Below are 14,504 nucleotides of genomic sequence, written 5' to 3'. Positions count from 1 at the left end.
CTACCTTCCTTCACCAGAAGAGGGAGTTCATCAGACCTCAATGGTGAAGGGGAAAATGAACTCATAACAGTCGGCGTCCCGGTCTCCCAGACCTCCTCAACTCTTAGATCCCTACCGGATCTCACACTTTCCTTTGGTCCCGCAGACCTTCCCTTACCCGGACCTGTTGCATTTTACTTTGGCATATTATACATTAAACAACTTTATAATAGCACAAGTACCCATTTTTATATATTTTTTTTCATTTTCTTTTGCTCATTTTCTTTAAACCAGCATTTAACAAATAAACATCACATGGTTTTTTTTCTTCTCCCCCCCTTCCTTGGACATATGCACTCCCTCGATTCTTGACACCCCGCTCTGCCAGGCTTAATACAACCATCAACTTTAACTTCTTATATCAAATTTTCCATTAACATATACATCAACTGTCCTTATGCTTTGGCACAACGGTGCAACGAAATTTCGAGAGTTCAAACCACTCCCAGACGGCGGGCAGCGAGGGGCCCCACAGCCGTGGAGCGCCCGGGGTATAGGGAGTGTCCTAGGAGTTCTTAATACAGGGGTTCACGGCCCTCTGGCTCAGCAACCACAGCTACCACGTAGTAGCCACGGGGGCAGTACTCCTTGTAGTACGACACCCAGTCCCCCTCATGTAGAGCCCGGCCGTGACGAATGAATGCCACATTAAGATAGACCTTTTGTCCAGTCTCATCCCGGATAAAACCGTATCCTCTATCGATGTTGGTGTATACCAGCCGTCCCCCGGATCTTTCCACCGCCATGCCAGCCTCCCCCTTTGAGTGGAGCAGGCTCCATACCTCCTGCTCCCGAACTTTCTTTTGTTTGATTACCTCCGCGACCCAAACGGAGGGTGCCGTGGCAGTCCCAGAGTCCGGTGGGCGGGACTTCGCTGTAAAAGTGCGTGGGGCAGAGGCGGCCGATGATTTCTGCGGCCCAGCAGCCGCTGGGGCCGGGTAGTGGATGAGGACAGCCGGGTCCTTGAGGGCTGGAGTTACAGGGCCTGTCAAACAGGCCACAGCCGGTTCTAACGCTGGCATAACCGCGGCCACAGGGTAGGCCGCATCCAAAACTTCTAACGGAGCCGGAGTAACAGCCGTGTTATGATGAGTTACCGAAGGAGGAAAAAACAAAATACCAGCTAAGTCCAGAAGAACCAGAGAGGTTGGTAGCTATCGGATTGCAGACCCCTGAACCTATCCACAACAACTAGCAGTAGCCGTGGGGGGTTCCTACGGTGCCCTAAACCCCTCGATCACAGCCGGAGAACTACATAGCCTAAAGACAGAAAGGGGAAAAACTAAACTCCCCCAGAGCAGACCCCAAAGCAATAGGCAGCCCCCAACATATAATGACGGTGAAGCAAGATGAAAACACTAACACAGATAGAAAGATAGGTTGAGCAAATGATGGGGCCCAAGCTAACTACATAGGACAGGATAGGAAAGCTGCTGTCTGCCATCCGCAAAAACCCTATCAAAATGAGACAACCGACTGATAGGAAAAACAGGCCCTGAAGTCGCTAGGCTTCAAAAGACTATATCAGCATTCAGGTATATTCTGAAGACAGAGCAAAAGATCAACAGATCAGAGACAAAAATGGAATTCAGCTCACCCCCGGCCGGGGATGGCAGAACTCCCAAAAAAAATAAGGCAAAACAAAAACAAAACTGAAGAGTACAAAGCAGAGCAGAAAAACTTAGCTTGAGACGCAGGAATCAGACTGGTCTCCAAGAATCCAGCAGGAAAAAGGGCGTCGGCAGCCTTATATCCAGTCCTCAATTCCAGCCACCCAGTCATCATCTAGCTGCCCAGGTGTTTGGTAATCAGCCTCACTACCTTCCTTCACCAGAGGAGGGAGTTCATCAGACCTCAATGGTGAAGGGAAAAATGAACTCACAACACGGCCGGTTCCAACAAGGCAGCTGCTCTTGGCAAAGGGAGCGCAGCAGCATCTTCTTCGGATGAACGCCGCACTGGTAGCTCCGGGCAGGGTAGCTCAGGGACTTGAGCGGGGGCCTCGCTCAGTTCTGCATACACCACGGGACCCTTGGTAACTAGGCTTTCCGGTGCGCAGGGGGCCGCGTGCTGCAGCAGAATGGTGGGGGCTGCCTGCGGAGGCACTGATAGGGCCGGGGGTACTCTCACCTTCCCCGGTGCTGCAGCCTCCGTCCCATCATCACGCGGAGGCCCCCGCAGCCTCCGTTCCTTGCTCCACTGTCTGGCGGGCCCTCCCTCCGGACTCGGGGGCTCCGCTGCGAAGTCCTCTGCTGGTATTGGTGGCGGCCGCTCTCGATGACTCCGCTCAGGCTCCGCTCCCCAGCTCAGTATTCCGCTGCTCACCCATGGCTCTGAGGGCGACTTCTGGCACAGCTCCATCTCCTGCCTCCATTGCCACTCTAGGCGGCCGATGCCCCGACACCCGCAGCGTCTCATACTGTCCGTTGGGCAGCAATCGAATGGCGCCAGACAGCTACAGCCAAGCTTTACTTCTGTGCCACTCCTCCTGCTGGGTGGGGCGTCGGCAGGCATATCCACCCATCTGCCAGGGTCCAGTACATGGGAGCGTCGGCCTCCGGGCACATACTGCTGTCCACGGGGGTACGTTGGAGGGGCTCCCAGTCCATTCAACACGACTGCAAACACCCGGACCTCTCCCCTGCGCTGTAGTAATGCCGCCATCATGCGCAGCACCTGATACCGCCCTGGATCTTCTGTCAGCACCACGGAGTCACCACAGCGCTCCCAATTTGTAATCCACAGGTAAGCCAATTGTAATCCACAGGTATTTATTATCCAAGCAGCACAGTCCAAGTCCTTCTCCATCCTTTAAAGCAGGCCTGCCGCAGAAGATGATGTATTAGCGGTGGCGATCCTGCCGACTACGCCAAAATGTAGAGGTGTGGGCCGAGCTGGGGGGGGTGGTCCCTCTTCTTACCGCGCAGAGATAAAACAGAGACACAATGGAGGCAGATTCTGGGTGCAACAGGTCCAAGTTTATTTCACTCGCCGTCCGTCTGACGGCCTAAGAGCACGCCGCACTTCCTTTACCTCACGGCCCTCCATTTCCAGGGCCGCTTCTTACACACCACACGTTACACTGGGGGACGTGTATGCACACACCGTCCCCTCTTCACTCGTCAACGCTCCTGACAGGTCTGTCATTGTGGCCGCCTTAGGCCCGTAAACCAACAGCGCTTCCACTGATCAGTCGTCGTGTCAAATACGGTGTCTCACACCCAGTGCCTCGTCCCTTCTGCGGTTCTTCCTGTCAGGACCACCCCCCTGACATTCTCTCTCCTCAGTCCCCCTGGTTTAGATTCTCCTCACAGCGCACAGACTGTCGCAGTCCTCCTGTCACTGGAGCTCCCCCTGGGGACTGGAACCTTCTGGAACCCTCCCTCAGTATTTATAGCTCTCCCGGTCCCCTGCCACTGTAACCCCGCCCCCCATGACCAACGGTTTCTAAAGCCCTAAGCTGATGTCAAGTCCTTTGCTCACACTCCTCCCTGCCATCTAATGGTCAACCCAAGGTACTGCACGTCTACTACACTTTCCTAGCTGTTTCCCCACTGTAATAACTGATACCTACCTACACTGTGCAAACCTTAACTTCTTCACTCTGACTAGTCCGTCAGGTCACCTTCCCTACAATGGATTCAATCACAGGACTTGTTAAAGGGGTTATCCGGGACTATTTAATTTTTCTATTATGGGTCTAAGAACTCACAGGCAGGTAGGTGGCTGTTGTGTCCGGCGCTAATCTCCGCTTCCTCAGAGTGGTCACGGACCACTCCTCCCAGCGACTCTGCAGCTTCTGGTTATGTCACGTCGACAGGGCAGCTGCTTCTCTTTCCAATCTGCTTGGTTGACAGGCCGTAACTGTCAATGTCATGATGATTGACAGCTGGCTCCCTGCTGTATAACTGCAGAGAACTGGCTGTCAATCAGCATGACATCAGCAGTCGGGCCCTACCGACAGAGCAGTCTGTAAGAGGAAGAGCTGCTTTGTTGATGTGAAGCAGCAGAATTGAAGAGAGTGCTATAGATGAAATTGTGCCGTTCGATTTCTTCCTTTCATCGGTATTGCAGATATCTGGTAATTACACTATATAATAAATATTTGCTTACAGTGCTGGTCACCATTATTGGCACCCCTCCATTTTTTTTCATAGCCTGAACAATATCTTCAGAAATAAATGGAAATGTACTAAAGTTATATCCTCAGGATTTTTTAAGTAGTGGTCCAAAGTAATACAACAATAAAACTTTGTTTTTCAACTTACATGTTGCAATTTCAAAGAAGAAACAATAAACAGCATGTGCAGAAGTAAAGGTACCCCTAATTAATACCGTACTTGTTTGTACACCTTTTGGCGTTGATGACAGCCTCCAAATGTTTCTTGCACTATAAGCTTCATGTGCTTCTCAGCTGGTATTTTCCCCCACTCTTCCTTTGCAGTTTGTTCAAGCTCTTGAATGTGTGCAGGATTCTTTTTCCTAATGGCAGATTTCAGCTCATTCCAAATATTTTCAATGGGATTCAGATCAAGATTCAATGATGGCCATTTTAAAACAATCTATTTTTTCTTTTTCAACCATTCCTTTGTACTTTTGGATTTGGCTTTGGGTCATTGTCTTGCTGGAGGACCCATAATTTTTTACTCAAACCTAGTTTTCTTACACTGGTTAGATAGGACATTTTGCTCTAAAACCTCTTGATAATCCTCTGATTTCATGATTCCTGTTAAGGCCTCCAGTACAACACGCCAGCAAAACAACCCCACTGCATTATGGATCCTCCACCATGTTTAACTGTTGGTAGGGTGTTCTTTTCCTTCTAACCTTCATTACGCCATCTGTAAACAAACTTTTGTTTTGCATTTTAAAAAAGCTCTATTTTTGTTTCATCTGTCCACAGAACATTTACCCAGAAGGATTGTGGTTTGTCAAGGTACTCTTTGGCAAAGATCAGTTGTTCCTTGTTATGTATTTTCTTCAGCAAATGTTTCTTCCTTTGCCTTCACCCATAAAGCTCTGCTTGGTTTAGTGGGTGGTGTATGGTACTTGTTGAAACCATGACTCCAGACTGTTCCAGGTTGGCCTTCAGGTCTTTGAATGTTGTGACAAAGGAACAGGGTCTACCATGCTGTTTTTTAACACACTGAAATCATCATTCATTGCCTAATTCATGTCACATGGGCATTGACCATTAATCAAAGGTGATTCTCATTTGTAATTTACCACAGGTGAGTAAAAATGTTTCCATGCTAATTTAAGGTAAAGGATGCCTAAACCAGTGTCACAGCAAGCTTTCGGTTTTTCTAGCTTTCCCTCCCACTGTTTTTTTGTTTTAAATTATTGTTTTTTATTTGTTTCACTTGATTCATTTTTTTTCAGGAGATATTCCACATTATGTACTTACACTTCTTGGGTGTCAATAACAATGAGCAGGATTGTATATAACGCCATCATTTTCCACAGCACTTTGCAGATATTATCATCACTGTTGCCATTTGGGACTCACAATCTAATTTCCTATCTGTGTCTTTTTTGAGCAGTATATTTATTGATCTGTCTTATTATATATCTTATCTATTTAGTACATATTGGTCTCTTCTATATCTATTTCTAAAGGAATTAAATGCCTATGATACATTAAGAAATATACAGTATAATATGACTAAAAAAATGGAAATGCAATTTTATAATTATTAGAATATTTAATAAATAATAATAATATAATTGAAATATCGGAGATAAAAAAAAGTTTATAGGGAAAAAAAGTGTTAAACTTAGTAATACAGTAAATTGAGGCATTCTCTTGTCTACAATCACTTGTTTCCAGCAGCGAAGGGCAAGGACATATTGATTACTTTTCCATGTGCTGCTTGCCTGATGTCTGGGGACATATCATGCAAATCACGTTCTGTGATGTTTTTCTCTTTGACTCCTTGAATCACTTCACCTCTATTCTATATCATACCAAATATCCAGTATCAGAGCCCAAACTAACATTGCAAATTTGCTCACGGACTTGGTGGCAGATGCGAGTCACATTCTAAGACATAACAAGATTAACAATATCCTTTCAATGTTGTGCGACTTTCCTTTTGTCTGAAGAATGCTTAAACATTTAGCCATCGATCAATCTTCCTATTCACCAGATATGATTAGAACAGTTATAGTGTGTTAGAGGACAAAGGCACCATCGTCTGATTTATAGTTTTATATCACCAAGCATAGAAAGCCTCTGTATTCAATATGGGAATGTCATTGCTGGATTCTGAAGCAACGTCTGCTGCTGGAGTTCAATGGTGGCCCATCCATTTTATAGCTGAATGACTATGTCCTGCAAGGTCAAATTACAGTAAAAGGATCAAATCTTTATTTCATTGCTGGCGCATGAAATTGAAAATATGCTCCCAAACATTCATAATAAATAAGTACCAAAGATAGGTCAGAGCTGTGCTGCCCTGGTCTGACTCCCAGTTTTGACTTCGGTGGCAGTCAGAGCAAAACAGTTTTCACCTCTCCAGTTGGCATCCTCGGCCCGACATCCTGGGTGGCTCTTACGCTTAGTTATCAAGCCTTGCGTGATATCATGACATAGTTTGATCTAGTAAGCTAAAGAAGCACCCAGGATGCTGGGCTGTGTATGCCGGCCGCAAAAGTGAAGACTTGCACTGGTCTGGCGTCCATGGAGGACTGAAATGCATGACTGACCAGGTCACTGTAATTTTCTTTTACTCAACTCAGAGTCCAAATTCAGGTTGTACCTGGATTGACAATATATGACAAGGCATGGTAGACTGCTGGATCAAAAGAACTTGTGCAATAACCTTCTTTGCGAAGGAAATGCTTTGTTAACTAACAAATAGTCAGGAAATTGGCCAATGGATCATGAAAAAGGACGAGAGATTAAAATGGCTGTCCACTAGTTTAAAAGTAAACTGCAGTCAGCCCAGGATGGGTCCATTACTCACAGGGTCGGACTGGGGTGCTAAGGGTCCACTAGTAACATTGACTTTGGGGGTTCCCACTTTTCACCTGCATACAAATATTACATTACCCTTTTTCACAAATGTACCTATATCCATATACAATAATAAACTGGGTAGTTTGGTTAATGAATGATGAGATGCTGTTTTTTTCTGTACAGAGTGAATCAAGTGAATTATGCCAAGCACTGCACATACAGTGGGGTTGGAGGCCCAGATCAGCACAGGGGGCCCATCAGGGGATTCCCCTGTTACCCTCTAGGCCAGTCCGTGCCTGATTACTCACATAATGGACCAGTGCCACTCGTCTATGTTCTGTACTCTGGGCCTTGTTGTTCTGAAAACAACATCCGGCAAGGAGCATGCTGCAGCCAAAGAGCAGCCGCAGATTAGATGCAATCTTCACATCCTGTCTGGACACGAAGAAACATCCTACCCTATGAGATGTTAATATTAAGAGGAAAAGGGAACTTAGCTAGAAACAAAGATCCGAGTTTCCCTCCACCTTTACAACCTTCTTGGGAATTGTGAATGGATTTGATAAAAAAAAAAAGTTGTCAATCAGCCAAAGGATTGTTTGAGCATGACTGCTGGGACCACACTGATTGGTAGAATGAGGCATTTTTATTCCCATTAGATTGGAGCAGCAGGGCACATACCCTGCTCCATTCTTTCGCCTGGAGGCTGCCATAAGGACCCAGCACAGGACTCAGCAGTCCTAAAGGAAATTAATAAAAGTGCCCCCTCCGATCCATAAGTTATTCCCAATACTACCAATAGGTGACGTGACAGCTTATTTTCATGGGCCAACTTCTAGTTAGCCATGCACAAGTAAGAGCTGTTGGCCACATGGTTGTTTTTCTTATTTGGCTGAGCATGCATATTTACTTCAATAGGCAACAGGACCAAACTCCTCAGACAACAGTAATAAAAAATTGGGCATGTTGAAGTCCAACATGCGTGATGCCTCTTTTGTCTGATATTCTGCTGTTGGAAGAAAAAAAATGGATCACCGTAGAATCCCAGTGAAATGAGGAGGTTCAGCAGACTAGTGTTATTCATTTTGCTAACTTATAGATCACCATCATATTCTGCTGCGTTTTACAAAAACTTCATTACTGTCCCATTAGAGCTCACAATCTAAATCCCTCTCAGTATGTCTTTTGAGTGTGGTAAGAAACCAGAGTACCCGGAGGAAACCTACGCAAATACCAGGAGAACATACAAACTCCTTGCAGTTGTTGTTCTTGGTGGGATTTGAGCCCAGAACCCCTGCACTACAAAGCAACAGTGATAACCACATAGCCACAATGCTACCCAATGAAAACCTATGAAATTACTTAGATCATTAATATTATACACAAGGTAAAAATCATATTGAAGTTTAAACCCGTTTAGGATACAAGAACACAACATGTTTCTGTGATTTGATGTTAGGAATCCATAATTTCATTTCTGGTTGTATCACTTTGCCAGACTTGGAGAAAGTATGCCTTGCAGCCCACATGCTTTTCTTTGGCTGCTCCTGTGTGGCCTGTGGACTAGGGCAGCCAGAAGGCTGGAAACAGTGGCGTCCTGTACCACGTAGCTGTAATGCAGGTGATCTGAATGCAACAGCGGAGACAACAGGAGGGATCAACAACCTACTTCTACTTTATTCACTTAACAGGGTTAAATGTGGGAAAGAGTATTATCACAGATAAATCGCACAAGAACAATATTCACTATCATTTACAGGTAATTATGTGTGTGGAGATATATTGGTTAGTACATTACATCGGTCAACTATCTGGCTGGGACGGATGGTCTTGTCCAATGAAGTCTGGATCCCAGGCCTCGACTGGAGTCGTCCGGATATTGCCTAATGTCTCTCCCAGTAACTGAGCCATGGTGAGTCTCGGGCCTGATTTGGCTCTGGTCGCGGAGAACAATATTCACCGTATCATTTACAGGCAACTATACCTATTCAGACTAGGAAATCCCTAACCTGGCCCTTATTTATCCCTGCCTGGTGCCCCCACTCAACGTTGCCTGAACTTTTGTGTCCTTAACTGCACCCTAAACTACATAGTGTGTACTCCAAAACAACAACAGAGTAGTGTGTAGTGCACACAAACAGAGTAAGAAGAAAGACTAAGGACGTGTTCACATAGGAAAGACAGAAGAAAATAAAAAGAACCAAAAAATAAAGAAAAGGGAACTGGGGAGGAGGACACACAAACTAACCGTAAGAAAAGCAACATAGAATAGTAAGGTAAGATAAACACTAGCTTCAAAGCTGGCTCTCCAAACAGCATCAATCTTGGAATATAGCCAGCAGCATAGACTGAAAGTGCCAGTAGAGTACACAGTAAATAGACCCGCCTAAGATGTGATAGGACAATCCTAAAAGGAGGAAGTGAGAACACCTGTATAGAACAGAGCAAAGCAAGGAACAGCATTAACAGCAGTTGGACAGAGACAACACAGACTGTGGTTGAGCAAGGAGAGAAAACAACCCACTGCCACAGATCACTGGATCAAGTCCTGGAGACAAGCCATGACAACTGGAATATCATTTTGTTTGAAGGGCTTTGTAAGAACTTCAAACTGTTTGAGGTTGTGTGGGGACATCATACTCTATTGGGGGACTATGAGGGCACTGATAAGGATACTTGTTACAATAAACCCTATCTTATCATGTATCAGCTATAGCAGCTAGTCAACATACTTAATTCATCTCAATATTAAGTTAATATAAAACTTTGTGGAGACATCATATTGTTTGAGGGGCTGCGTGGAGACATCATACTCAGTGGGGGGACTATGGGTGCATCATATTGTGCTGAGAACTGTTGCCATTTTCCTTTAGCCCACTACTGGCAGTTCAATGGCTTCTGTCATGCACCACCTGGACACCTCCTGATCCAGCCCAGGGCCTACAGCATCACCCTACTCCTGCCACCGGCTTCCTGCAGCGTAGACCCTGCCTCCTGTGACCGTACTCCACATTCGAACTATAAGACGCACCCTCATTTTCCTCCCAAATTTTTGGGGAAAAGTGCTTCTTATAGTCCAAAAAATACTGTAAATATTTTTATTTTATATAAATATTTCTAAAAGTCTCCATTTTAATGCTACAGAACATCACATTTTACTTCCCTTAAAGGGAATCTGTCATCACACTTGACCTATCGAAACTATTAATATGGGCATACAGGTTATAGACTGCTGAAAAAGTCTCCTGTGTGTCTCATATCAGATGCCTCATTGTTGAAAAATTACCAGTTGAGAAGTTGAAGTTGTTGAGAAGTTACAAGTGTTTGTTTATTTTACTCACTTATATAGCGCCATTTATTCCACAGTGCTTTACAGAAATTATGGGTACTGTCCCTATTGAGACTCACAATCTAGATTCCCTATCAGTAGATCTTTGGAGTGTGAGAGGAAACTGGAGAACCAGGAGGAAACCCACACAAGCACAGGCAGAACATACAAACTCCTTGCAGATGTTGCCTTTGGTGGGATTTGTACCAAGGACCCAGCGCTTCAAGGCTACAGTTTTAACCACTGAGCCACCGTGCTGCCCCTTGTGCGGTGTAATGGTTACCAGTGAGATCTATGATGGTCGCTCTCTGCTCTCCTGATCTCATTGCAGAGCTGTGTGTGATTATACCTGACACATCTGCAGGTTCCTCTCCGCTTCAGCTTCCATCTCACAGGCAGACAGGGCTACAATATTGTTACAATACAGCAGAGATGAGAGGGAAGCAAAAAAATGTGTTTGCAAGAAAGCAAATTTCATTTCCCCTGTTCTGTGTTAGTTACTTGTCTCATGCTGGAATCTATCCGTTTTATATCAAATGAGCTCTTGAGGCAAATTCTCATGCAGATCAGTATCCGACTCATAGCCAGGAAGAGCTTATTTACATATAAGGAAAACCTGGATTTCTCTGGAACAAGACATCAGATCAATGTATCATTTTATTCAGCTTCCTATGACCCACATGCCCATATAGACGGCTTAGGAGGGTTGATCATACCGACAGATTCCCTTTAACATATGATAAATTATGGCTGCAGCCACTAGTGGGGGCCCTTAACAGAGACCTATTATTTCTTTACAGTGATTTTTATGAGGTCTTCCATGCTCATAACTCTATTAAGTCATTCAAACCTTTGTTCCAGTGATGTCAGACTCCAGCGAGGAGTAACACAAGTCTTACCTGTGTTTGGATATGGTGAAAGACTTTTTAGAATTGCCCTGTAAATAGCTCATGGTAGATAGGGACAATGCTACAAAATGTACATGAGCCCATGATCTTCAGGTTGTACCTTTGAATACCAGATTATAATTGTATGGAATTAAACATATCCTAAATATGATCAGAGTATGCTACATAGCATGTGACTCTATAAGTAGGCAGCGCAATAAGTCTCCAAGATTAAAGATCATGCATCTAAAATAATAATTCACAAGTCAACTATTCATCAATTAGGTCATTTAGAAGAAAATATTTAGAAACAAAATATGCCAAACCTGCCTGGAGAATTCACTGAGTGCAATAAAAAAACTAAAACAAGGCCAAAAGACCTGAACTGGAGTATAGGCTGGTATACATGCAAAGTGTAGGAGCATATTCACACCGGCCATTAATCAGACAAAACCAAAGATAGAAACAAAATGAACATAAGTGAAAAGCAATAGTGCATGTAATTAACATCGGGTACTTAATAAATACTGTTTTCGATAAAAAAAAAGAATAAAATCCATCCCACCAGTGCCATGGTGTACCCAGTCAGGACAGTGGGATGGCATTTATTTATTTATTTTTTTCTTCAAAAATAGTGTTTACTACTGTAAGTACCCAATGTTATTTATATGCACTATTGCTTTCTCCTTACTTATAGCAGGATAAAAGTTCATTTTTTTTCTGTCTTAGGTTTTAAGCGAGTGCCATAAAGGCTACAAATTTAGTCTGAAAATACAACGTTCCTTAAACACATAATTGATTTCCAAAATACCGTATATACTATTTCACCATTTTAATCATTTTGATTTAGGTCTTAAGAAGAGAGTGAGTTATCCCGCTGAGTGATTCATTGATCAGTTTGTTAAACAATCCCTTGCCATTAGTTTGTTATGGCCATAGGTGGGAGCGCAAGTCTCTGGTGAGTAATTCTGCATGAATATTTATGAGACCGCTACAATCTTATTGGGAGAAAGTACGACTAATTAGTATTGACACTTGGAAACACAATGCCTCATATAGGCAGACAACTTTCATTTCTGTGGCTATATCTGTGTTACCACGTCTTTGGGTAAAAGAAGTTGGGTCATTAAAACCGATTTCACAGCACATCCTAATACCCCTCCAACCTTCTTAGTAAGAAAACAGGACAACTGTTATATAAACAGTGATACATTTTAAGAAGCTATTGATGACCACAATCATAAATGATTTAAATGATTAAAATTGCAATATTGTTCTTGAGCTCATGAAACCATCAGTATATGGACAAAAAGTATTGGGACCCCTACACTTGTGTATTACATATAGTGGGAAAATAATTATTTTACACACTGCCAATTTTTTTTTCTTTAATTGAAATAAATTTTTCTTTTTACAGAAAAATAAACTTTTTTGCCATTTTAAATTTTTCAGTCATTTATAGGTTGTCAACCAATCCTATTCTATAATGTAACTTTAACATTCGGTTAAACATTTTCAAGTATATGAAGAGTAAAAGCTCATGAATAGAGATGAGTGAATATTTCAATGTTTGATTCGGATTACGGTCGCCGAATTTGCAATATTCACCAAATAATTAGTTGAATATTTGCCGAACATAACCGAACACAAATCATCTCAATGGGAGGCAAAAACAAGTGCATGCACAACACCTTATAACGGCCCCAAATGCTGCCAAAACACCTCAAATGAGGGACAGACACCAGGAAAGTGGCCTCAATTCACCTACAGTACACATTGCAGCATGGCACTGCAGCAATCAGCCAGACATGAGGTATCGGGGTCTGGGACAGCATATTCAGCTTTTAATTGAACGTCACAGTAAGATGACGTGGATGAGGAATCGGTATAGGCCTCCTTTGCTGGGAGCCCTGATATCACATGCAAGACCTCTACCTGCTTTCATGCTGAACCACACTCAGGTGGCACAAATATCAGTTTTGTAGACTACCATCGTCAGAAAAATGTAAGGATAGTAACACGGGTAGTTGAGACCAAGGTAGTGGAGGCTTGACAGTCAAGGAGGCCTACTGCCACAGGCAACATGCATGAAGGAGACCCAGCCAGGAGTGTTCACATTTGCAAAAATTATTGGCAGACACCATCAAAGTGGCATCAAATTCACCACAGTATAGATAGTATAATAGGGACAGACAGGTCTTCCACTACACCCAATACAGCAGATGGACAGCCAACCATGAGTGTTCACATGTTCAAAAATTACTGACAGACACCACAAAAGTGGCACCAATTTCACCACAGTATAGATAGTATAATAGGGACCAACAGGTCTTCCACTATAACCAATCTAACAGATGGACACCCAGACAGCACTGCTCACATTTAAACAAATGAGGGCCGTACACCACAGCAGTGGCATCAAATTCACGAGAGTAGAAATGGTATAATAGGGACCGATAGGTCTTCCACTAAATCCAATTCAGCAGATGGACACTCAACCAGGAGTGAGCCAATAATTTTTGGAAATGTGAAGACAATACCAAAGTGGTATCAATTTCACCACAGTAGAAATAGTATAATAGGGACCGATAGGTCTTCCACTACACCCACTCCAGCAGATGGACACACAACCAGGAGTGTTCCCGTTTTAAAAAATGAGGGCCTGACACCACTGAAGTGGAATAACTGTCATGAGAATAGAGATAGTATGATTGGGACCGAGACATCTTCCTCTACAGCTAAACCAGCAGATGTGGACCATGACTGTTCACATTTCCACAAGTTTGTGTTAAGATCAGCAGCAGCAGCAGCAGCAGCCACTAAACTCACATTAAAGATATCACAGAGCAGTTAAGTGACATTAATGCATCACACTAAAAATGCAATATCACCTAGTCTGTACAGTCTGCGATTGGGGTGCAAAAGCAGCTCACCCAGAATAGGATAGTGGCGGAGAAAACGCTATACCACTAGGTTAAGGACGTGAGCCATGCAAGACACGTGTGTGAGCTTGCCTCTGACATGGCTTTCCCTGGATGCAGGTTCAGCGGAGACAGCCATTGATCAAACTCAGCCTGGAGAGCTGTCCACAACTTTTCAGCTTATATGACTGCGATCTCCAAGGGATTTCAATTTTAATACTGCCTGATTGCGGTGAGCCCTGGCTGCGCAGTAAAGAGGTGGTGGGAACTTGCTCTGCTCTGTTGGAACATGTGTCTTGTTAAGGCAGAGGTTGAGGGTGCCGGTGGAGGCCCTAGAGGAAGCAGAAACAGTGGAGAAAGTGTTAAAT

The sequence above is a fragment of the Dendrobates tinctorius genome, unplaced genomic scaffold (genome assembly GCF_039654945.1).
Source record: "Dendrobates tinctorius isolate UK_male_01 unplaced genomic scaffold, ASM3965494v1 ptg000250l, whole genome shotgun sequence".
In the NCBI taxonomy this organism is placed as follows: domain Eukaryota; kingdom Metazoa; phylum Chordata; class Amphibia; order Anura; family Dendrobatidae; genus Dendrobates; species Dendrobates tinctorius.
The sequence above is the reverse complement of the archived record's forward strand: the minus strand, read 5'-3'. Positions refer to the sequence as shown.